Raw genomic sequence first — 26,791 nt, 5'->3', positions numbered from 1 at the left:
CAATCATGTTGAGCACCCACACAAAACAAGGATGCCGATCCTCATTCCAGACGCTAACAACTCCATATTCAGAGAGTAGTTCAGCACCCAAGCCATTTTCAGCTACCATCGGTCTGTTGAATCAGGCAGCACATAAGCCAGAAAGTGAATGTGATCCCTGGGGAACTGAGTGTGTTGGTGAATGGCAACATTCGAAAGGGGCAGCACAGGTCTTCCCGTGCGAAAGCGACTCCACGTGGCTCATTCACTTCACATACCATCAGCTTTTCGTCCAGATCTAGAAGGCAACACTGTTTGTTCACATTTTGTCCAATATCCATGGAGCCCAGGATGATGAAATCAAGCATGTTAATTACCAACACAAAACAAGGATGCCGATCCTCATTCCAGGCGCTAACAACTCCATTTCCAGAGAGAATTTCAGCGCCCAAGCCATTTTCAGCTACCATGGGTTCTGTTGGCTCTGGCCGCACATATGCCTGAACGTGTATGTGATTCCTGGGGAACTGAGTGTGTTGGTGAATGGCAACATTCGAAAGGGGCAGCACCGTTCTTCCAGTTCCAAAACGACTCCACGTGGCTTATTCACTTCACATACCATCAGATTTTTGACCAGAACTAGAAGAAATCCAAGTGGGGTCACTTCTCGTCCAATGTCCATGGAGCCCATGATGATAAAGTCAAGCATGTTGAGCACCCACACAAAACAAGGATTCAGATCTTCAGTTCATGCACAAACAACTTCATATTCAGAGAGAATTTCACCGCCCAAGCCATTTTCAGCTACCATCGTTATGTTGAATCAGGCAGCACATATTCCTGAAAGTGTATATGATCCCTGGGGAACTGAGTGTGTTGGTGAATGGCAAAATGCGAAAGGGGCAGCACAGGTCTTCCAGTGCCGAAACGACTCCACGTGGCTCATTCACTTCACATACCATCAGCTTTTCCTCCAGATATAGAAGGCAACCCTGTTTTTTCACTTCTCGTCCAATGTCCATGGAGCCCAGGATGATGAAAACACGCATGTTGAGCACACACACAGCACAAGGATGCCGATCCTCATTCCAGGCGCTAACAACTCAACATCCAGAGAGAAGTTCAGCGCCCAAGCCATTTTCAGCTACCACGGATTCTGTTGATTTGGAAGCACATATGCCTGAAAGTGTATGTGATCCCTGGGGAACTGAGTGTGTTGGTGAATGGCAACATTCGAAAGGGCCAGCACAGGTCTTCCAGTGCCAAAACGACTCCACGTGGCTCATTCACTTCACATACCATCAGCTTTTTGACCAGATCTAGAAGGAAACCCTGTTGGTTCACTTCTCGTCCAATGTCCATGGAGCCAAGGATGATGAAAATAGCATGTTGAGCACCCACACAAAACAAGGATGCTGATCCTCATTCCAGGCTCTAACAACTCCACATTCAGAGAGAAGTTCAGCGCACAAGCCATTTTCAGCTACCGTGGAAAACCAATGCTCTGGCAGCACATATGCCTGAAAGTGTATGTGATCCCTAGGGAACTGAGTGTGTTGGTGAATGGCAAAATTCGAAAAGGGCAGCACCGTTCTTCCAGTGCCAAAACGACTCCACGTCGCTCATTCACTTCACATATCATCTGCTTTTCGACCAGATCTAGAATGCAACCCTGTTTGTTCACTTCTCGTCCAATGTCCATGGAGCCCAGGATGATGAAATCAAGCATGTTGAGCACCCACACAAAACAAGGATGCCGATCCTCATTCCAGGCGCTAACAACTCCACATCCAGGGAGAAGATCAGCGCCCAAGCCATTTTCACCTACCGTGCAAAACAAATGCTCTGGCAGCACATATGCCTGAAAGTGTATGTGATCCCTTGGGAACTGAGTGTGTTGGTGAATGGCAACATTCGAAAGGGCCAGCACAGGTCTTCCAGTGCCAAAACGACTCCACGTGGCTCATTCACTTCACATACCATCAGCTTTTCGACCAGATCTAGAAGAAAACCCTGTTTGTTCACTTCTCGTCCAATGTCCATGGAGCCCAGGATGATGCAATCAAGCATGTTGAGCACCCACACAAAACAAGGATGCCGATCCTCATTCCAGGCGCTAACAACTCCACACTCAGAGAGAAGTTCGGCGCCCAAGCCATTTTCAGCTACCATGCAACATGATGGCTCTGGCAACACATATGCCTGAAATTATATGTGATCCCTGGGAAACTGAGTGTGTTGGTGAATGGCAACATTTGAATGTGGCAGCACAGGTCTTCCAGTGCCAAAGAGACTCCAGTTGGCTCATTCACTTCACATACCATCACCATATCGACCAGATCTAGCAGAAAACCCTGTTTAGTTACTTAACGTAAAATGTCCATGGAGCCCAGGATGATGAAAATAAGCATGTTGAGCACCCACACAAAACAAGGATGCAGATTCTCATTCCAGGCGCTATCAACTCCATTTCCAGAGATAAGTTCAGCGCCCAAGCCGTTTTAAGCTACCATGGATTCTGTTGTCTCTGGCAGCACATATGCCTTAAAGTGTATGTGTTCCCTGGGGAACTGAGTGTGCTTGTGAATGGCAACATTCCAAAGGGGCAGCACAGGTCTTCCAGTGCCAAAATAACTCCACATTTCTAATTCATTTCATATGCCATCAGCTTTTCGAATAAATCTAGAATCCAATACTGTTAGGTCACTTCTCGTCCAATGTCCATGGAGCCCAGGATGATGAAATCAAGCATGTTAATTACCAACACAAAACAAGGATGCCAATCCTCATTCCAGGCGCTAACAACTCAACATCCAGAGAGAATTTCAGCGCCCAAGCCATTTTCAGATACCACGGATTCTGTTGATTTGGAAGCACATATGCCTGAAAGTGTATGTGATCCCTGGGGAACTGAGTGTGTTGGTGAATGGCAACATTCGAAAGGGGCAGCACAGGTCTTCCACTGACAAAACGATTCCACGTGGCTCATTCACTTCACATACTATCAACTTTTCTACCAGATCTAGTAGGCAACCCTGTTTGTTCACTTCTCTTCCAATGTCCATGCAGCACAGGATGATGAAATCAAGCATGTTGAGTACCCACAGAAAACTAGGAAGCCGATCCTCATTCCAGGCGCTAACAACTCCACATCCAGAAAGACTTTCAGCGCCCAACTCATTTTCAGCTACCGTGAAATCTGTTGTCTCTGGCTGCACATATGCCTGAAAGTGTAGGTGATCCCTTGGGAACTGAGTGTGTTGGTGAGTGGCAAAATTCAAAAGGGGCAGCACAGGTCTTCCAGTGCCAAAACGACTCCATGTGGCTCATTCACTTCACATACCTCAGCTTTTTTAGGAGATCTTGAAGAAAACCCTGTCCGGTCACTTAACTTCCATTGTCCATGGAGCCCAGGATGATGCAATCAAGCATGTTGAGCACCCATACAATACAGATGCAGATCCTCTTTAGAGGCGCTAACAACTCCACATCCAGAGAGAGCAAAGTTCAGCGCCCAAGCCATTTTCAGCTACCGTGGAAAACCAATGCTCTGGCAGCACATATGCCTGACACTGTAAGTGATCCCTGGGGAATTGAGTGTATTATTGAATGGCAACATTCGAAAGGGACAGCACAGGTCTTAAGGACATTTGATTCCACTTGGCTCATTCAGGTCACATAACATCAGGTTTTGACCAGATCTAGAAGAAAATTCAGTTGGGTCACTTCTAGTATAATTTCCATGGATCTCAGGATGATAAAATGAAGCATGTTGAGCACCCACACAAAACTAGAAATCCGACCATCACTCTAGGTACTAACAAATCCTAAACCAGGGAGAAGTTCAGTGCCCAAGCCATTTTCTGATACCATGGAATCTGTTGGATCTGGCAGCACATATGCCTTAAAGAGTAATTGGTCCCTGGGGGACTCAGTGTGCTGGTGAATGGCAACATTCGAAAGGGGCAGCACAGGCCTTCCAGTGACAAAAAGACTCTACTTGGCTCATTCACTTTACATACCATCAGCTTTTCGACCAGATCTAGAAGAATATCCTGTTTTTAACTTCTCTTCCAAAGTCCATGGAGCTCAGGATGATGAAATCAAGCATGTTGAGCACCCACACAAAACAAGGATTCCAATCCTCATTCCAGGCGCTAACAAATCCACATCCAGAGAGAAGTTCAGCACCTAAGCCATTTTCAGCTACATTGAATTCTGTTGTCTCTTGCAGCACAAATGCCTGAAAGTGTATGTGATCCCTGAGGAACTGAGTTTGTTGGTGAATGGCAATATTCGAAAGTGGCCAGCACAGGTCTTCCAGTATAAAACGACTCCACTTGGCTCATTCAGTTCACATACCATCAGCTTTTTGACCAGATCTAGAAGAAAGTTCAGTGGGTTCACTTCTAGTCCAATTGCCATGGAGCTCAGGATGATGAAATCAAGCATGTTGAGCACCCACACAAAACTGGGAAGCCGATCCTCTCTCTAGGTGCTAACAACTCCACATCCAGAGAGAAGTTCAGGGCCCCAGCCATTTTCAGCTAGCATGGAAAAAAACTGCTCTGCCAGCACATATGCCTGAAAATGTATGTGATCCCTGGGGAACTGAGTGTGTTGGTGAATGGCAACATTCGAAAGTTGCAGCACAGGTCTTTCGGAACCAAAACGACCTAACTTTTTTCATTCACTTCACATACCATCAGCTTTTCAACCAGATCTAGAAGAAACCCAAGTGGGGTCACTTCTCTTCCAATGTCCCTGGAGCCCAAGATGATGTAATCAAGCATGTTGAGCACCCACAGAAAACAAGGATTCTGATCCTCATTTCAGACGCTAACAACTCCACATCCAGAGAGAAGTTCAGCGCCTAAGCCATTTTCAGCTACCATGGATTCTGTTGTCTCTGGCAGCACATATGCCTGAAATTGTGGGTGATCCTTGGGGAACTGAGTGTGTTGGTGAATGCAACATGCGAAAGGGGCAGCACAGATCTTCCACTGCCAAAATGACACCATGTTGCTCATTCACTTCACATAGCATCAGCTTTTTGCCCATATCTAGATGAAAATCCACTGAGGTCAGTTCTAGTGCAATTCCCATGGAGCCCAGGATGATGAAATCAAGCATAGTGAGCACCCACACAAAACAAGGATGCCGATCCTCATTCCAGGCGTTAACAACTCCACATCCAGAGAGAGTTTCTGTTGGCAACGCCCGCGTCGCCACGTACCCCGAGCCCCGAGTCGAGCAGAGGTCCTAGGGTTATGAGACAGACAAGACAGACAACACACAACACACTTAAACTTGTTCTTGTGAAGTGAAGTGCTGTGAAGTGCCTCTTTATTCAAATTTGAACTCTCTTATATAGTTTGCTTGACCCCTCCCAGGATTCTTCCAATGGTTAAGCCACACCTATGCTCCCCCAAGGACATGCAACAAGGGGAAGCAGGAAGGAAGGAGATTGCAGTCAAGCCACAGCTAAATGTATCAGGTCATGATTGCCCTTCCTGTTACACCCTTGAGAAACAAGCTGTGCTTCTCCCAATTGTTAAGCAACACCTAAGCTCCCCCAAGGACATGCAACAGGGGGAAGCAGGAAGGAAGGAGATTGCAGTCAAGCCACAGGCTAAATGTATCAGACCATGATTGCCCTTCCTGTTACACTTTTGAGAAACAAGCTGTGCTGTGGAGTTAATCCTTGGGAAACCCGGCTGTGCATGTCCCTTCTTTTTTGTTTTTAATGGACACCTGTCTTAGGTTGTCCAGCAGACAGTTGATGCCTTACCCGTCATGGGGAGCCCCACCCGGGGCACGTGGGATCCCTGTCTTAGGTTGGTCATCAGCTCTGCCAGATCTTACCCGTCTCTGGCTGCCCATTACACATCATGCTCAACCAGAATTGAGCTCTAGGATTTTCCACAGCTAAAGTCATCATAGTTTGTCAAATGATGACCTGCTCCGGGGCTTGTTGCCTGCATAGGCAGCAAAGAGGAGTAAACAGTACTGCAATCATGGCTGTAGCCATTAGTCCCATGGCTAAGACTCCACTCCATTCCTTTAACATCCCTGCTCTCAGTTAAATGCCATTTCACGGGGGTAACACATATATGATGTTAAATTGAGGTAGTAGCTGGAGATCTGCATTTCACATGGGCAGGATACCAGGAAGTTGCACCACTGTTGTCAGGGTGTCCTCCTCCCGATGGCTTTTATCCTGCAAGAACATCATTCGGAGTGGGATCATGCTGAGTTGGAGCCAGGGAGATTTGTCGTGTCGTGTAAGTCTCTCGGGAACCCATCTCGGCGTCTCTTCATCCTGAGGAAAAACACAAACGGAGCCTCGCCCCCATGTTAGTACTGGGTCTGGTCCCTGCCATTTATTTTTGGCCAGATCTTTCCATTTTACTTGGCCTTTATTCTCATTAGCAGAGCGTAGCCAATGGCGCTCTGCAGGAACCACATCATTGGTGACAGTTAAATAATTTAACACATAGATGGCAGATGCCAGTAGGGAATGGGGAGAGCTGCAATGTTCGGCCACATCCCCTTTCTTTATTTTTTCTAGATAAACTTTAAGGGTGCGATTGGCACGTTCAACAATGGCTTGACCCTGAGGATTGTAAGGGATGCCTGTTTTGTGAGTTATATTAAAATCTTGGCAGAATTTTTCAAAGCCTTGGCTAACATAGGCCGGTCCATTATCGGTCTTAATTTGTTTGGGGACTCCTATATAGGCAAAGGCCTGTAAGCAGTGGGATTTAACATCTTTTAATTTCTCCCCTGCATGAGCAGAGGCATATATTGTATGGGAATAGGTGTCAACAGAAACATGCACATATTGAAGTTTTCCAAAGGAAGGGACATGGGTAACGTCCATTTGCCACACATGATTGGGCAATAACCCTCTGGGATTAACCCCTAGGGATGGGACAGAGCAATATTGAGCACAGACTTCACAATTGGTGACAATCTGGGTGGCTTGTTCTCTAGTCACCTTAGCATGTAGTCTTAGAGAAGCTGCATTGAGATGGAACCTTTTATGAAGGTGCACTGCCTGTTCATAAGGGTCCATAGTCAAAGATATGTGCAACACCTGAGTCAGTGCATCTGCCCGCGCATTACCCTCACTCAGGGGGCCAGGCAAGGAGGTGTGCGCTCTTATATGCCCAACAAATAAGGGATGAGTGCGCTGCCAAATCTGCTGCTGTAATTGTAAAAGAAGAAAATAAACTGAGGAGGTCGGGGCTATATAGGCTGTGGTTTCTAAAGGTAAAATAACATGAGCTACATAGCAGCTGTCTGTGTATACATTCAGGGGCTCATTATGGTAAATTTGAAGGGCAAAAAGAACAGCAGCTATTTCAGTGGCTTGAGCTGATTTGTGGGAGATGGAAACAGCCCGTTCTTCATGTCCAGAAACTATAGCAGCCTTGCCTTTAGCTGACCCATCAGTAAAAACCACGCGGGCTCCTAACACGGGTTGCTGTCTAATTATTTTGGGACAAACAACCGGATGTCTTTTGAAAAACTGTACTAAGGGATGGGAAGGATAATGATTAATTAACTGAGAAGAAACCGTGGCACAAAAGACAGACCAATCATCAATATTATTTTGTAGCCATGTCACCTGTTGAGAATCATAGGGAATGGAGATGAAATCAGGATATTTCCCAAAAATCTGCAGGCTGATCTTGCATGCCTTATACAACAAAGATATAACAGCAGTGGGGTAGGATTGCATGATTTGTCCAGTGGATGCTGGGGAGTGGACCCAATATATAGGTCCAGTCTGCCAAAACACTGCAGTAGGGGCGTGATTGGAAGGAAAAACCAACAACCGCATTGGCGCCTTATAATCCACATAACTAACATGAGCATTCTGAATGGCATGCTGGACTAGCTGTAGACATTCCCTGCCTTCTTTGGGCAGTTGTCTGGGTGAGGAAGGATCTGGATCACCTTTAAGAATATCAAAAAGGGGCTTGTGTTGCCCAGTAGAAATATGCAAAATTGGTCGGATCCAATTAATATCATCTAACAAACTCTGCAAATCATTCAAATTTTTCACATCACTTAATCTGATGGTCAAATTCTGAGGGGTGACACCAGTTGGCAAAAGCTGATGGCCTAAATACTGATAAGGAAAATCTGTTTGAATTTTATCCGGGGCAACAACCAATCCGGCTGTGGCTAAGGCCTGATAAATACATTGTGCTGCTGAGGATAGGATGGAACGAGTTTCAGCCGCGATCAAAATATCATCCATATAATGGATCAAATAGATATTTGGAAATTGTGATCTAATTCTTTTTAAAGCCTTATCCACATAGATCTGACAAATAGTAGAGCTGTTCATCATCCCCTGAGGAAGGACAACCCAATGGAAGTGCTGGGAAGGTGCTTTTAGATTGATGGAAGGTAAGGTGAAGGCAAAACGCGGAGCATCTTCCAGGTGCAAGGGAATGGAGAAAAAGCAGTCTTTTAAATCTAACACAAGCATATGCCAATCTTTTGGTATTCCCACAGGAGATGGCAAACCAGGTTGTGTGGCCCCCATAGGGGCCATGACAGCATTTACTGCACGTAAATCTTGTAAAAGCCTCCAGTTGCCATTTTTCTTTTTAATAACGAAAATTGGGGTGTTCCAAGGAGAGGTGGATGGAACAATATGTCCAGCCTCAAGCTGCTCCTTTACCAATTCAATTGCAGCCTCTAATTTTTTGCTTGAAAGGGGTCATTGCTCAACCCAAACAGGTTCATCTGTTTTCCATGTTAATTTAATGGGCTCCTCTAACTGACGAGGTTGCTCTACAATGGCCCCTGCAAAAAATGTCCTAACCCTGTTCTATCCCCTGGGCTACGAACTTCAATCTCTTTATCACAGACTAGTTGGGGGTCACCTTGAAGATGTCTGCCCAAGCCCTTTCCAGGAAAGTATCCTTGTCTATTAAGCATATTTGGCACAGGCTGAGAGGTCAACACAACATTCATGGCACTCAGCAAATCTCGTCCCCACAGGTTAATAGGAATATGTGGTAAAACATATGGCTGGAAAACTCCTGAATGACCCTATTGATCCTTCCACCTTAACAACCTAGCACTTTTCTGTGGTTGAGAAGTTCCTATCCCTTGGAGAACGGTTGGGGTGGCCTCTAACAGCCAGGAGCTTGGCCACATTGCCTGAGGTATAACTGTAGTATCTGCCCCAGTATCAAGTAATCCTGTGAATTTTCTCCCTTCTATCTCTAACTGCAAGGTAGGTCGGGTTTGCATGTCGGAGACCCAACATGCCAAGGGGCCGGAATCGCCAAAGCCTCCTTGTCTATCTCTTTTATGAATAGGGTTGTCTGTTGGAACCTTAGGGATCAAGATCAGCTGGGCAAATCTCGCTCCTGGTGGAATGATGATAGTGCCTTTGGCTGATTCTACCATGACTTCTATTTCTGTGGGGGTATCCTCATCTATCACTCCTGGGAGTACTCTGATTCCATGCATGGTAGCACTGCTTCTTCCTAGAATCAGGCCCAAGGTATTCTTTGGCAAGTGGCCCCTGACTCCTGTCTTTATCTGCTGGGGCCCCAGGAGTGGGGTCAATACCTCTCCGGAGGCGGCACAGAGGTCCAGTCCTGCGCTACCTGGTGTTGCTCTGAGGAGAGTTGAGATGTCTGCATTCCTTGCCATGGGAGCGGGACTCTGAAAGGAGTTGGTGCTGTTCCAGAGGCTACAGGTGTCTGCTGGGCTCCGTACACCTGAGGTTGGGGGGCCCGGAGTGGGCCCCTGACCCCATTTCCCGATAAGGGATTGCCTTGGGCATCATGCCTGGACCTACAATTGCTGTCCCAATGATAGCCTATATGGCATCTGCTACAGAGATCTGGGGCTGGCAAGGATTGTGGGGGTGATCTTCCTTGCCGCGGAATTTTAGGACACTGTTTTTTAAAATGTCCAGGCTGTCAGCATCCGAAACAGGCTTTAGGACGCGCCCTAGGGTGGGGCTGAGGGTGTTGAACAGCAGCTGCTATCACTTGCCCAAGGGCATGGGTGGAATCAATATGTCTGCAAATTTTAAGGTAATCATGCAGAGACTTATCTCTGTGGGACTGAAGAGCATCCTGGCAATATTTATTAGCATTCTCAAAAGCTATATGTTTAATTACTGGCATAGCTGGTTCTAGGTTACCAAAGATCTTAGTAGCAACCTGCATAATACGGTCCACAAATTCTTGAAAAGGTTCTGCAGGGCCTTGCAAGACCTTAGAAAGCTGGTCTCCTGTATTAGCGTTAGGTAAAGGCTTCCAGGCTCCAAGGGCTGCATTTGTTATCTGTGCATAAACTCCTAAATCATAGTTGACTTGTTGTTGGATGCCCTCAAAAGGTCCAGTGTCAGTAAGCATTTCAAGGCTTCGATCTGCATGACCCACAGCTGCATTCTGCTCAGCAAAAATTCTGCACCTATCCTGAAAGTCCCCTCTCCATAGGAGAAAGTCACCACCATCCAGAGCGGAACGACACAATTGCATCCAATCACTAGGAGTAAGATTCAAACTTGAAAAGGACTCTACCAGTGCCAGAGTAAAGGGTGCCTGGGCACCATAATCTTTAACAGCCTGCTTTATATTTTTGAGGTCTTTAAATTGAAGGGGATGATTGCTCCCGGTGAGGGGGACCCCCTCGAACTGGGACCTCTATTACTGGGAAACATCGAACCCCGCCCACTGGCTGATCAGTGGGGCTATCACTCCAGGGCCGCATGGGATACTTATTGGGTGAATGACCCACAGATTCCTCCTCAGGAGGAGTGGTAGGGGTCACAAAATTAGGGGCATATGGTGGTTGCCGTGAATTGGACAATTTGCCAGAGAAATGTTTATCTATTCCCGCCTTCTTTAATTTTCTTTTAATGTCCCTAATTTTTTGCTTTAAGAAAATCTTCTCCTCATCTCTTTTGTTCTCACTCACTGCTGAAGAAGAGGCCTCATTCTCTTCTGAAGAAGAGGCTTCGTTCTCCCAAGAGACAGCTTCACTCTCCTCTAAAGAAGAGGTCTCACTCAGGGTGGCCTCACTCGAGGTCTCATTCGAGGTCTCACTTGAGGCTTCCACAGACCGCAGAACCTCACTTTCCTGGATTTCTTCAAGAGCATTCTGCACTTCTTTTAACTGTTTTTTAACTTCCACCTTATCACTAGATAAAGAATCACGGACTAAGCGCCACAAAGAAAAGTTGGCAATAGGGAAATTATCTGGGTCCTTTTGCAAGCAGGATTGTAAATTATCCTTAACCTGTTCCCAATCGGGGATACTCAGGCTCCCTGAAACAATAAACCAAGGACAACTGGATTGAACGGCTTTAACAAAATTTCTAATCATCCTAGCTTTAACTGGCTTCCCCAGTCGATATAAAAGTTCTTCAAGCTCCACAGCCAATTTATCCTTGGAGAAGGCAGAACCCATCTTTTTCAGAGGGTAAATAAAACACCAAGATCCAACTATACTTCAAAATAAGGCTACAACCTAACTGTATTTCACAACAAATCTTAAACCAAACTGTGTTTCAAAATAAGAATAAAACCTACTATATTTCACAATAAATCTTAAACCAAACTGTATTTCAAAAGAAAACTCCCTCTCCTACCAGTTTAGGAAAGTCTTACAATACGTCCCACTTACCTGCTGGCCAGCTTCCCGGGACGATGCTTCGTCGCGTATCCTCTCTTTCTCGATCTCGGTGGGACCTCCAGATGTTGGCAACGCCCGCGTCGCCACGTACCCCGAGCCCCGAGTCGAGCAGAGGTCCTAGGGTTATGAGACAGACAAGACAGACAACACACAACACACTGAGACTTGTTCTTGTGAAGTGAAGTGAAGTGAAGTGAAGTGCTGTGAAGTGCCTCTTTATTCAAATTTGAACTCTCTTATATAGTTTGCTTGGCCCCTCCCAGGATCCTCCCAATGGTTAAACCACACCTAAGCTCCCCCAAGGGCATGCAACAAGGGGAAGCTGGAAGGAAGGAGATTGCAGTCAAGCCATAGGCTAAATGTATCAGGACATGATTGCCCTTCCTGTTACACCTTTGAGAAACAAGCTGTGCTGTGGAGTTCATCCTTGGGCGACACGGCTGTGCAAGTTCAGAGCCCAAGCCATTTTCAGCAACCATTTAAAATGACAACTCTGGCAGCACATAAGCTTGAAACTGTAATTGATCCAAGGGGAACTGAGTGTGTTGGTGAATGGCAACATTCGAAGGGGCAGCACAGGACTTCCAGTGCTAAAAAGACTCCACGTGGCTCATTCACTTCACATACCATCAGCGTTTCGACCAGATCTAGAAGATAACCAAGGGGGGTCACTTCTCTTCCAATTTCCATGGAGCCCAGGATGATGAAATCAAGCATGTTGAGCACCCACACAAAACAAGGGTACCAATCCTATTTCCAGACACTAACAACTAAATATTCAGAGAGAAGTTCAGCGCCCAAGCCATTTTCAGCTACATTGGAAAACCGCTGCTCTGGCAGCACATATGCTTGAAAATTCATGTGATCCCTAGGGAACTGAGTGTGTTGGTGAATGGCAACATTCGAAAGTGGCAGCACAGGTCTTCCAGTGACAAAACGATTCCACGTGGCTCATTCACTTCACATATCGTCAGCATTTCGACCAGATCTAGAAGGCAACACTGTTTGGTCACTTCTTGTACAATGTCCATGGAGCACACGATGATGCAATCAAGCATGTTGAGCACCCACACACAACAAGGATGCTGATCCTCATTCCAGGCGCTAACAACTCCACATCCAGAGAGAAGTTCAGGGCCCCAGCCATTTTCAGCTAGCATGGAAAAAAACTACTCTGCCAGCACATATGCCTGAAAGTGTATGTGATCCCTGGGCAACTGAGTGTGTGGGTGAACGGCAACATTCGAAAGAGGCAGCACAGGTCTTCCAGTGCCAAAAGTATTCCAGGGGTCTTATTCACTTCACATACCATCAGCTTTCTGACCAGACTTTGAAAGTAACCCTGTTTGGTCATTTCTCGTCAAATGTCCGTGGATCCCAGGAGGATGAATTCAAGCATGTTGAGCAACCACAGAATAAAAGGATGCAGCTCATCAGTCAGACGCTAACAACTCCACATCCAGAGAGAGAGAAGTTCAGGGCCCAAGCCATTTTCAGCTAGCATGGAAAATGACGGCTCTGGCAGCACATATGCCTGAAAGTGTATGTGATCCCTGGGGAACTGAGTGTGTTGGTGAATGGCAACATTCAAAAGGGGCAGCACATGTCTTCCAGTGCCTAAATGGCTCCACCTGGCTCTTCCATTTAGCATACTATCAGCTTTTCGAACAGATGTAGATGGAAACCCTGTTGGGTCACTATTGGGATAATGTTGAATGCTCAAGCCATTTTTATGTAGCATGGAAAACGACTCCACATAGCTAAATCACTTCATATACCATAAGCTTTTCGAGCAGGTCTAGAGGGAAACCCTGATTGGTCACTTCTAATCTAATGCCCATGGAGCCCAAAAGGATGAAATCAAGCATGTTGAGCACCCACACAAAAAAAAGATGCAGATCCTCCTTCCAGTGCCAAAACGACTCCACGGTTCTCATCCACTTCACGTACCATAAAGCTGTCGACAAGATCACGAAGGCAACCCTGTTTGGTTAGCTCTGGTCCAATGTCCATGGAGCTCAGGATGATGAAATCAAGCATGTTGAGCATCCACACAAAACAAGGATGCAGATCCTCATTCCATTAACTAACAACTCCACATCCAGAGACAATTTCATTGCCCAAGCCATTTTCAGCTATCGTGCAAAACCAAAGCTCTGGCAGCACATATGCCTGAAAATGTATATGATACCTGGGGAACTGAGTGTGTTGGTGAATGGCTACATTCGAAAGGGGCAGCACAGGTCTTCCAGTGCCAAAAAGACTCCATTTTGCTCACACACTTCACATACCATCAGGCTTTCGACCAGACCTCCAGGGAAACCCTGATTTGTCATTCTCGTCCAATGTCCATGGAGCCCAGGATGATGTAATCAAGCATACTGAGCAGACACACAATACAAGAATGCAGCTCATCAGTCAGGCGCTAACAAGTCCATACCCTGAGAGAAGTTCCGGTCCCAAGCCATTTTCACCTAGCATGGAAAATGACGGCTCTGGCAGCACGTATGCCTGAAAATGTATGTGATCCCTGGGGAACTGAGTGTGTGGGTGAACGGCAACATTCGAAAGGGGCAGCACAGGTCTTGCAGTGCCAAAACGACTCCACGTTGCTCATCCACTTCACATACCATCAGCTTTTTGAGCAGATCTAGATGGAAACCCTGTTTGGTCACTTCTCGTCCAATGTCCACGGAGGTCAGGATGATGAAATCAAGTATGTTGAAGACCCACACATAACAAGGATGCAGAAAAACATTCCAGGCGCTAACAACTCCACACATCCAGAGACAATTTCATTGCCCAAGCCATTTTAAGCTAGCATGGAAAACGAAGGCTGTGGCAGCACATATTCCTGAAAGTGTATGTGATCCCTTGGAAACTGAGTGTGTTGGTGTATGGCAATATTCGAAAGGGGCAGCACAGGTCTTCCAGTGCCAAAACGACTCCATGGGGCTCATCCACTTCACATACCATCAGGCTGTCTCCTAGATTAGGAAGGCAACCTTGTTTGGTCAATTCTGGTCCAAGGTCCACAGAAGGCCAGTGCTGGTGTCCATGTGATGGTTGTGGAAGACAGGAAGGTGTGAAGAGTATAGTTCCTTTACAAGCAAGGTCGCAAGGAACTTCCCGCTGTGTTGCAAGGCCCGGTGGATGTCTCTACAACACCTGAATGCAGCTCTGCCTCCCTTTGCATGGACACCGGACAACCCCGCTGAATATTCTGTAATCTATTAGGCATTGTCTGCCTCCTCAGAGTTACTGTTAAATATCAATAGGAACTTAGAAGCTAATGTTGCTGGTGCCGTTTTTAGCCAAAGAGCTATTATCGCTGTTAGGGCTGCATCCTGTGGCAATATGCTAATCAAGGGTGCTAACTCCCCTTTTGATCCTATGCTAATCAAAGGTGTTCTGTCTTCAGGTGTAGTGGAATCTATTCTTTCCCACTTTCTTTGATCTTTTAGGTCCCTACCTTCCTTGACTGCCTCAAGACCTAGCTGTAAAGTAATTGTGGTAGGAATGTGCTACTGACTGATATGCATCATCTATTGAAAACATTTTCCTAGCCAGGCACCAGGTGGTTAACATCCTAGCCTTAGGTAAAACAAATGGCAGAGTTATCTTTGGAAACACCCACTTGACCATGACGTAAAAAGTCTGAGCCAGAGTTTGACTGATTTTGTATAAATAAAGCGGACAGCTTTTGTGCGTAGTCCATTATGATGATGAAGAGTTACTAGTGGTCCGTCTCTTTCTTTCTCTCTTTCTTTGGGCCTCATCCACGCACCCTTCGCGTGTTCCGAACTCAGCTGGAGCTGGACTCCGGCAGGCCAGGATGATGAAATCAAGCATGTTGAGCACCCACACAAAACAAGGATGCCTAACCTAATTCCACGTGCTGAAAACTCCACATCCAGCGAGAAGGTCAACGCCCAAGACATTTTCAGCTAGCATGGAAAATGATGGCTCTGGCAGCACATATGCCTGAAAGTGTATGTGATGCATGGGGAAGTGAGTGTGTTGCTGAACGGCAACATTCGAAAGGGGCAGCACAGATCATCCAGTGCAAAACGACTCTACTTGGCTCATTCACTTCACATAGCATCAGCTTTTCGAGCAGATCTAGAGAGAAATCCTGATTGGTCAATACTAGTCCAGTGTCCATGGAGCCCAGGGGAATGAAATCAAGCATGTTGAGCACCCACACAAAACAATGATACCGATCTTCAGTCCAAGTGCTAACAACTCCGCATCCAGAGAGATGTTCAGCGCCGAAGCCATTTTCAGCTACCATGAAAAAGCACTGCTCAGGCAGCACATATGCCTGAAAGTGTATGTGATCCCTGGGGAACTGAGTGTGTTGGTGAATGACAAGATTATAAAGGGGCAGCACAGGTCTCCCAGTGCCACAATGACTCCATGGGGCTCATCCACTTCACGTACCATTAGGCTGTAGACAAGATTAAGCAGGCAAGCCTGCTTGGTAACATCTGGTCCAATGTGGACAGAGGCCAGGATGATGAAATCAAGCATGTTGAGCACCCACACGAAACAAGGATGCCGAACCTAATTCCAGGCGCTAACAACTCCACATCCAGCGAGAAGGTCAACGTCCAAGACATTTTCAGCTAGCATGGAAAATGACGGCTCTAGCAGCACATATGACTGAAAGTGTATGTGATCCCTGGAGAACAGAGTGTGCTGGTGAATGGCAACATTTGAAAGGGGCAGCACAGGTCTTGCAGTGCCAAAACGACTCCACTTGGCTCATTCACTTCACATACCATCAGCTTGTGGAGCAGATCTAGAGGAAAACCCTGATTGGTCACTTCTGGTCCAATGTCCATGGAGAACAGGAGCATGAGATCAAGCATGTTGAGCACCCACACAAAAAAAAGGATGCAGCTCCTCAGTCAGGCGCTAACAACTCCACATCCAGAGAATATTCAGCGCCCAAGCCATTTCCGCTACGATGAATTCTTTTGGCTCTGGCAGCACATATGCCTAAAATGTAAATGATCTCTGGGAACCTGAGTGTGTTGGTGAATGGCAACAGACGAAAGGGGCAGCACAGGTCTTCCAGTGCCAAAACGACTCCAAGTTGCTCATTCACTTCACATACCATCAGCTTTTATACCTGATGTAGAAGAAAACCCTGTTGGGTCCCTTAACCTCCAATGTCGAAGGTTGCCAGGATGATGAAATCAAGCATGTTGAGCACCCACCCCAAACAAGGATGCTGATACTCATTACAAGCGATAAATCTCCACATCCAGAGAGAATTTCAGTGCTCAAACCCATTTTCAGCTTCCATGGAAAAAAAACTGCTCTTGCAGCACATATGTCTGAAAGTGTATGTGATCCCTGGGCAACTGAGTGTGTTTTTGAATGGCAACATTCGAAAGGGGCAGCACAGGTCTTCCAGTGCCAAAACAATTCCATGGGACTCATTCACATCAAATACCATCAGATTTTCGACCAGACCTTGAAAGCAACCATGTTTGTTGACTTCTCGTCCAATGTGCATGGAGCCCAGGATGATGAAATGAACCATGTTGAGCACCCACACAAAACAAGGATGCAGCTCCTCAGTCAGGCGTTAACAACTCCACATCATTAAACTGACAGCTTGATCAGACATCCTGTCTTGCTGTCCATTCTTCGTGTCTCTTGTCCCCCTCATTCTCTCCTAGTTGGTTGTGACCACCGTTGACTGTCCTGCTGAATGGGACATTTTGGCGCCCAACGTGGCTGATGTGCAGACCACCGACAGAGAGAATGTGCCACACAAAAGGAGAGGCCTCTTGTGGTGGTGTTGAACAAAACACTGGGTGAGAAGTTTCACGGTTGACCCACTGGATGTCATGCTCGAGGAAAATCGTGGCAAGTCTTACAGAGTAAAGGTAAAATGGGACAAGAATTATCAAGGCAAGATTTATTCTTGCATGGTTTTATCAATCTTATAGACTCATTCAAGACACGAGGAATTTAGGTGATTAAAAGAGACCTCAAAACCTTTTTGGATTTTGTTTGTCAGATTTTTCGCTGGCATCCCCAGGAAGGTTCTATATAAATCATTTAATGCTTATTAAAAAAAAATGTGTTCTGTAACTTGATTTAACAAAAGTAATCTGATATAGAGTGGTCCAAATCCACTGTTAAATTAACCTAAAGCATTAGATGAATTATGTGTGCTTGTTTTCCAAAATATTTCCAGGTTAAAGTATTTCAAAGAAGAGGTTGGAAGTTGCAAAAGATTTGATAGTTATGTGACTCTGTTCTGATAGGTTTGGTGTTTGTGTTTATGTTTGGTTTTTTGTCAATATTGTTGGTGTTCTATTATTTTTGTCCGGACAAAAACTAAATTTTATTTTAATGCTCTTCATCCAGTTGTGACTTTGTCTTGAATTGTTATGTTGTTGTTCTTGTTCTGAATTGATTGCGTGTGTGACTGACAGACGAGATGGGACGGACCATGACTAACCTCTCTTTTCTCTCCTGGTAACTAATTTTAGAGAGGTTTAAAATTTAACAGGACCTGGCCAGAACAGACTCCCCACCTCTACGGGGGAAATGTTCGTGTGTTATTTTCTTGCTGTTTGGTCTTCAACTTACTGTGTTGTCCTGGCATTGATTAGGTCTAACATTCATTATTCAATATGTTCAGTTACATGCTAAAGATAATTTTTGTTTAACTCATTTAGACCTCTAAATTCTTCATAGTTCTAAACCAAGTTTCATGAATTTGAGGATTCTAGTAGGATCGCTGGAACTCTCAAAGATTGAGACAAAATTTGAATAACATACTTGTCATTTAAAATAATTTGGATTGTAATCTCACAATATTATAAAATTAAGCTAATTTTTTGCTGCATATATGCTATTAAAGTAGGTGAGTATTTATGTTTATTGGTTGAAATATTTCCTATTCATAAAATTGATTCAGATTGTAAATTACTTGTGTTCTTATTTACAAGGAAGTGTGTGAGATTTTGCCTTGCAGGAGAATAATGAATTCTTTAAAGATGCGTAAGTAAAACGGCTCATAATGTGTATGTTTTCTGAATGTTTGCCTTTAAAACTATGGAACTGAAGTCTGATTCTTTGTGAGAAACAAAAGTGTTTTAACATTTCCTGTAAGTTATCTTTATCTTATTAATAACTAAATCCATTAGCTAACTTCAGTAAATCCCAAGGTAGTCTCTCAAGACAACAGCCAAATTGAAGTTTTTTCAGCTCTTTTGACTTTAATAAAACAGAAGCTAAAGAAAAGCTCCAGGCCCATCAGCCATAAACAAGGAAGAGACATGCTTGGAGTCTGCCCTTTGAAGAATTTGGGACTTCGACTTTGTCCCGGTTGTGGTAATTCTTATCTGCCTTCATTTAAAAAAAAAAAATCCAAATTAGCTAAAAAAATGATTGTTTGAAAAAACTTCTCTTTCCTGGTTTCAAAGTGGATTTGTGCTAAATTATGTTTCCATGAATTAGGAAAATGGTTGAAAATTGTTTAAAGCATTGTATTTTAATGTTGGTATGCTTTTATTAAAAAATGTCTTAAGAAAAGTTGAGGAATGAATGTTGTAAGCTTTATATATAATTGGCTATAGTTTTAAAGATACTATTTCAACATTGTTTAAGTCTTTAACATTAATACCTAATACATGCTGATGTTAGAATTGATATCTGTGTTCAAACATTTTTTGAAGTGTACATACATAAAAATGCTAGTAAATATCTAAAAACATAAATATCTCCAATTTTGAAAGCTGTTAAAAAATTGAAACACTGAACTTTAGGTTTAATTCATGACTCTGTCAATTGTCTTTCCAGCTTCAGTAAGCTCTATTCTTGTTTCTACTTTTGAATTTGTTAAAGTTCTGAAAAAGTTATGAGATGATTTTATGCATTAATTCTTGTGTTTAAGGTTATATTTGGTGATTGACTGAGGAAATATACATTTTGCCTTTCAGTTAGGTAATCCCTTGGGTTCTGTATATTGTCTTTGTTAAATTCTCATGATTTAAAAAAAAATCTGTGTTTTCAAGAGTATTTTCTGATATGTATTTACCTTAAAATATTTGGGTGATCATTTATAAGTGATAAAAAAAAAATTTATCTCTTGCTGTTTAAATCAGTTCTGACTAAATGGGTGATTATTATAGTGAGAAATCTGTGATCAAATATTTTAAGGCCTCTTGGCATATTTAATAGGGTTAACTCTTCTGGTTCTGGGATTAAAAAAAATCCCAGATGGTGGGGGGGGGGGAGGGAATTGCAGAAAACACATTGGGAAACCTTGCCAATGGGGAGCCCAACTAGATAAAATCCTGTCAGGAAGGCTAGGTATAATAAGTACAAGAGTGTGTAAAATCCTACAGGTCATGTCACAGCGCCAAACACAGAGACTGTTTTCTAGGATTCCAGCAGACCTATTGCATCAATTAAAGCTAAAGTTTAATTGTAAACTATAGGTATGGTTTAATCAGACTACTAGTAATATATATATATATATATATATATATATATATATATATATATATCTCTAAACCATTGGTAACTTTGACACACTTAAGAGAATTCTTAAATAGTTACAAAAGCTGTTTTGTTTTATGTGTGTTAACTGATTTGTATGTGCATGTTTATGAATGAGAATTGCTAAGCTAAATCTTTTTTTATTAAATAATGTATAGATGCATAATTAGGCTCTTAGAAAGTCATGTCCATTATTGTTTTCTCAGGACCTACAAGATCTGTTCAGCTCAATAGTTTAACATGATTTCAAATGCATCTACTGCTAGGGCACAGTTTCAAGACTGGCCATGGGAGCCCAAATCCACATAAGCTAAAAGGAAAATATATGGGTGTATGTATGTAAGTGTCAAATGATAACTCAGATCTCAGAGAATTTTTAAAATACTCCAACATGGGAAGCAGACTCATAGCCTGACAATTTTGAATAGCACTCAGTGGCCTCAGAATCAGCCCAAAAGGCATTCTGGTCTGACAGGGGAGCCAGCAAGAGAACAAGCATATCAGGTGTGGAAAGCCCAGGACACTGCTGCTAGGAGTGTCCCTCTGTGAAGGACCTCAGTGGTCCACACACCAGTACAAAGAAGCAGCCACTGAGGACTGTTGTGCTCTTCTCTCAATGGAGGAGAGAACTTCCACTTTGTGTGTGGCCTTGTCTAATGGGGTTGTTGTGGATTCAAGAGGCTTCCATAGTGTAAGCACCGTGTGTCTGAAGGATCAGGTGATCAATGACATCATACATTAGAGTGCTAATTTGTTAAATCCACTAGAGTCACTGTGTACACTGACTTTCAATGCAGGACCTGTATATTCAGAGTCACAGTAAAATTAATAGTATACCTTGCTGTATTTTAGTATAAAGATTTATAATCTCAGTTTTGATTATGTTTGAATATTTAACTCTTTTGCTCTAAGAGGTCAGCTTGCATTTACCTGTCCTGTGATGGGCTTATATCCTGATGCTGTATGCTAATCCATGCATTGTTACTGTGCCTTCTGATTGATTTAGGTTAGCAATTTTATGCAGCTCAGAACTTTCATGTGTTCCATTGAGCTTATTGAGTATGTTACAAAATTTGAGACTTAAAGAAGTTAATTTAGACAGATAAAAATCTAGTCCATACTCTTAATGTTCACTCTGACAAAAGTTGAAACCTAACAACTCTTTTACATCTACTTTCTGATGCTCAAGTATTCAAACTGCTAACTGAAATCACAACCTGCTAGGCTGGGAAGAGTTATAACTATCTTATGTTTTGTTATTTAGACTTCAACAAAGAGAAAGTTTTCAAGTGCCAGGATGTACATCAAACACCTGATGACTTCTGCCTTCTATCAGGAACCAGTAGATGGACCTCCTACAGCTGCTGTTGCCCAACAGTGCACCCACTCAGCAGGAATTAGCTAAGAGCGGATGATGACGCCCCTTCTCCCTAAAAACAGTTGGGGTTCATTTCTGTTTGAAAATGTAGGAGCCAAATGGGGTAATAGGCAGTTAGGGTCTCTGGTTCCTGATAAAACTGTCATGTATACATGTAACATCTTAGCACTATGAGAGTCTGGAATGTTAGTATTTTCAACAATACTTGTACATTGTTATGTATGCCTTTTGAATCTCACCAGCCAGCTGCTCCCCAATATACCATCATATATGTGTCACCCCAGTAAAAGTTCACAATATTTCAGCCAGAGTGATAAAAATCAATCAATGTCTCTGGGGACAATGCTCTCACGCCTTCCTAAATTCCACCAGTTACCACCAGTATAATTAAAGTAAATGAGACCCGAGTTCTACCCATGTCTGGCAAAGTTGTTCTAAATGGCATTAAGCTGGCAGCTTGCATGTTCAAGAAATACAGCGAGGTTATGGCCTTAAAAACCTTGATGGTTGCTGCAATGGCTCAGGCTCCTCAAGTGATAACCGCCCACATAATGCAGTGCGGCTCCAGTCTTCAAAGAGGCTCATCTAATATAATGAGGCATGGCCTTTTCCAGGTAAGCATTTAGCCAATGACGGGCATCTTTCTAATATCCCGCCAACCTAAGACAGGGAGCCCTGGATGACTGGCAGTGCTGCCCAGAGACGGGTAAGAGTTGAGGGTCCCTCAGAATGAACCTAAGACAGGCAGTGCTTATCTTGCCTCAAGGAACATTTTCTTTTCCCCACATTCATTGATATATAGAAAAGAGGGGGAGATGTCAGGAGCCTTGTACTGTAGCCACACTGAAGCCATTTTGAATATAGAACCGTTGGCCAGTGAAAAACACCCGGCTGGCTAGATGCTTGGGAAAGAAGTTATGAAACTAAACGCACGCTTAGCTTCAATTGTTTGTAGCAACTGTTTCAGAATGTGACTTATGCTGTGACTGCCAACATCTTGTTACTGATTACCTATGCTATTGTTGGTATGTTGGTTACTATGGTTGATATGGTGGCTGCTCAAGAACAATCGGTCTGAAAACCATGGCTTGCGTCCTAGTTTCTCCTTTCCTCCCTGAGCCTTAGTTACTAAAGAATATAAAAACACTCAATTAAAATCAATAGACTGACAGCTTGATCAGACACCCTGTCTTGCTGTTCATTCTTCGTATCTCTTGTCCCCTTCATTCTCTCCTAGGTGGTTGCGACCGCCGTTGATTGTCCTGCTGTACGAAAAAGTGGAAATATTGGAAAGGGGAAGCACAGGTCTTCCAGTACAAAACAACTCCATTTGGTTCATTCACTTCACATAGCATCAGATTTTTGTAGAGCTCTCCGGGAAAACAGGATTGGTCACTACTCGTCCAATGCCCATTGAGTACAGGGTAATGAAGTCAAGCACTTTGAGCAGCCACACAAAACACGATGAAGATCCTCACTGCCAGTGCTAGTGACTTCAAATCCAGAGAGAAGTTCAACGCACAAGCCATTATCAGCAATCATGAAAAACAAGTGCTCTGGAAGCACATATGCGTGTAAATGTATGTGATACCAGGTGAACTGAGTCTGTTGGCAAATGAAAACATTAGAAAGTGGCAAAACAGGTCTACCAGTGGCAAAACGACTCCACTAGGCTCATTCACTTCACAAATATCAGCAGTTAGAGCAGATATCTGGGAAACTTGTTTGGTGAATTTTTGTCTAATGCCCACGGAGCCTAGGAAGATGAAATCAAGGATATTGAGCACCCACATGAAAAAAGATGTAGATCCTCATTCCAGGTAGTAAAAACTCCATATCCAGAAACAAGTTCAGCGCCAAAGCCATTTTCACCTACATTGGAATAGTACAGTTGCTCTCTCAGCATATATGCCTGAAAGTGTATTTGAACCCTGAGGAACTGAATGTGTTGGTGAATGGCAACATTCGAAAGGGGCAGCACAGGTCTTCCAGTGCCAAAAGGACTCCACGTGGCTCATTCACTTCACATACCATCAGCTTTTCAACCAGACCTTGAAAGTAACCCTGTTTGTTGACTTCTCGTCCAACGTCCATGGAGGCCAGGATGATGAAATCAAGCATGTTGAGCACCCACACAAAACAAGGATGCCGATCCTTATTCCAGGCGCTAACAACTCCACATCCAGAGAGAAGTTCAGCGCCCAAGCCATTTTCAGCTACCATGGAAAACGACGGCTCTGGCAGCACATATGCCTGAAAGTGTATGTGATCCCTGGGGAACTGAGTTTGTTGGTGAATGGCAACATTTGAAAGGGGCAGCACAGGTCTTCCAGTGCCAAAACGACTCCACGTGGCTCAGTCACTTCACATACAATCAGCTTTTTGACCAGATCGAGAAGAAAACCCTATGGAGTCATTTCACATCCAATGTAATTTTTTTGTTTGGTTGTTGGTTATTTTTTGAACCTGTCATTGATACTGTCTCAACCCAGATGTTTCGAAGAATGGAACTTGCATTATTTTTAACATATTGTTTACCCAATACCATGTCAATTAATTCCATAATGTTGTATATTGATACTGAGGTTTTATTGGGGCTTTTAACTGACCGGATCTTTACTCTGTTAGCCCTATCTTCAGACCAGAGAAGGTCTCCCCAAGAGGCCACTGAACTTGTCTGGGCAATAAGATGCTGGAATTTATGCTAGGTATGTGCTTGCAATGAAGGAATCTCAACTGAACTTCAACTGTGGTTATGCAACAAGGTGGAGGAATCCACCATGGGGGGAGGGGTATGGAAGGGGTGGGAGGAATCCCCAGTGCCTGCAAAACTGTATCGCATAATACAATCTTAACAACAATAAAAAAAAGGAGCAGCACAACTCTTTCAGTGCCAAAACGACTCATCCTGGCTCATTCATTTCACACACCTTCAGCTTTTAGAGGAGATTTCCGGAACACCCTGTTTTTTCACAACTCGTACAAAGCCCGAGGAGCCCAGGATAGGGAATCAAGCATGTTCAGCACCAACACAAAGCAACGATCTAGATACTCACTTTAGGCGCTAACAACATCACACCCAAAGAGAAGTTCAGTGCCCAAGGCATTATCAGCTAACATTTAAAACATGTGATCTGAAACTGTATGTGATCCCTTGGAAACTGAGTTTTTGGGAGAAAGGCAATGTTAGAAAGGGGCAGCAGAGGTCTTCCAGTCCCAAAATGACTCAACTTGGCTCATTCACTTCACACACCATCAGCTTTACAAACAGATCTGCAGCTAATCCAGTTTGGTAACTTCTCTTTTAATACCCATGGAGCCCTGGAGTATGAACAAAGCATGTTGAGCACCCACACAAAACAAAAAAGGAGATCCTCATTCCAGGCGCTAACAACTCCACATCCAGAGAGAAGTTCTGCATGCAAGAGCTTTTCAGGTTGCATGGAAAACCTGTTCTCTGGCAGCACATATGCCTGAAAGTGCATGTGATACATGGGGAACTGAGGGTGTTGCTAAATGGCAACATTCCAAAGTGACAGCACAGGCCTTCCATTGCTAAAACGACTCCACTTGGTTCATTAACTCCACATGCCATCACCTTTCCTAGCAGATCTCTTGGAAAAATCTTGGTCACTTCTCAGCCAATGCCCATGGAGCTCAGGATGATGAAATCAAGCATGTTGAGCACCCACACAAAACAACAATGAAGATACGCTCTCCAAAACCCATCCACTGCACACCCAGGTAAAAGTTCATTGCCCAATGTTTTTCAGTTACCAAGGAATACAGCAGCTCCTGCGTCAAATATGCATGAAATTGCACGTGATCCAGCGAAACTGATTGTATTGGTGAATGGCAACTTTCAAAAGAGACAGCAAAGTTTTTCCATTGTCAAAACTACACCACTTAACTCATTAACTTCACATGCCATTAGCTTTTCGAGCAGATCTCCTAGAAACCCTGTTTGTTCACTTCTCGTCCAATGTCCATGGAGCACAGGATGATGAAATCAAACATGTTGAGCATCCCCCCCACCAAAAAAACGATGTGAATCCTCAGTCATGGTACTAACAACCCCATACCCAGAGAGAACTGCAGTGCCAAAGCGTTTTTCAGCAACCATGGAAAAAAAGAGCTCTAACAAATGATATCCGTGAAAGTGTATGCTGTACATAGAATCTGAGTGTGTTGGTGAATGGCAACATTCGAAAGGGTCAGCAGAGCTGTTCCAGGGGAAAAATGTCTTCAATTGGCGCATGAACATCACATGCCACTTCTCATTCTATGTGCATTTAACCCAGGATGCTGAAATCAACCATGTTGAGCACCCACAAAGAGCGATGTAGATCCCCACTCCCAGTGCTAAGAACTCAACATCCAGAGAGAAGTTCAGCGCCATAGAAATTTTCAGCTACACTGCAATACTACAAGTGCTCTGGAAGCACATATGCCTGAAAGTTTATGGGACCTCTGGGCAACTGAGTGTGTGTTGGGGAAGGGCAACATTCAAAAGGGGCAATGCAGGTCTTCCAGTTCCAAAACAACTCCACGTGGCTCATTCACTTCACATACCATGAGGTTTTGGAGGATATCTGTTGGAAAACCTATTTGGTCACTTATCATTCAATGCCCATGGAGCCCAGGATGATGCAAGCAAACATGTAGAGCACCCATGCAATACAAGGATGAAGATGCTCACTATTGGTGCTAAAAAATACACATGAAGAGAGAAATTCAGCTAACAAAAATTTTAGCTCCCATTGAATACAACGTATCTGGAACCACATATGCCTGAAATTGCATATTATACCTGGGAAACTGAGGTTTTTGTTAATGGCAACCTTTGACAGAGGCAGCATAGGTCTTCCCATTTCAAATCAACTCCACATGGTTTATTAGCTTCACATGCTGTCAGCTTTGATTAGATCTCCTTGAAATTATGTTTGGTCAATTCTCCTTAACGCACTTGGAGCCCAGGATGATGAAATCAAGCATGTTGAGAACCCACAAAAAACTACCATGAAAATGCTCACTCACAATGTTAAAATTCCACATCCAGAGAGAAGTTCAGCGCCAAAGACATTTTCAGCAACCATGGAAAACAAGTGCTCTGTCAGCACATATGCCCAAAACTGTATGTAATTCCTGGGAAACTGAGTGTGTTGGTGAATCGCACTTTTTGAAAGCTGAAGCACAAGTCTTCTAGTACCAAAATGATTC

The 26,791-nt window shown here is 43.9% G+C and overlaps 1 long non-coding RNA gene across 1 annotated transcript; it reads right to left on the bottom strand.

The window, feature by feature from the left end:
• Positions 1-19,087: 19,087 nt before the first annotated feature.
• Positions 19,088-26,591, bottom strand: LOC121152792. The gene is made up of 3 exons (XR_005883317.1): positions 26,580-26,591; positions 22,889-22,895; positions 19,088-19,451 (listed from the first exon to the last, which is right to left on the bottom strand). It is a non-coding gene; the product is annotated as an uncharacterized LOC121152792 (long non-coding RNA).
• Positions 26,592-26,791: the final 200 nt, after the last annotated feature.

Source organism: Ochotona curzoniae, unplaced genomic scaffold (assembly GCF_017591425.1).
Source record: "Ochotona curzoniae isolate NIBS_2020 unplaced genomic scaffold, NIBS_Ocur_1.0 contig_2657, whole genome shotgun sequence".
In the NCBI taxonomy this organism is placed as follows: Eukaryota; Metazoa; Chordata; class Mammalia; order Lagomorpha; family Ochotonidae; genus Ochotona; species Ochotona curzoniae.
The sequence above is the reverse complement of the archived record's forward strand: the minus strand, read 5'-3'. Positions and strand labels throughout refer to the sequence as shown.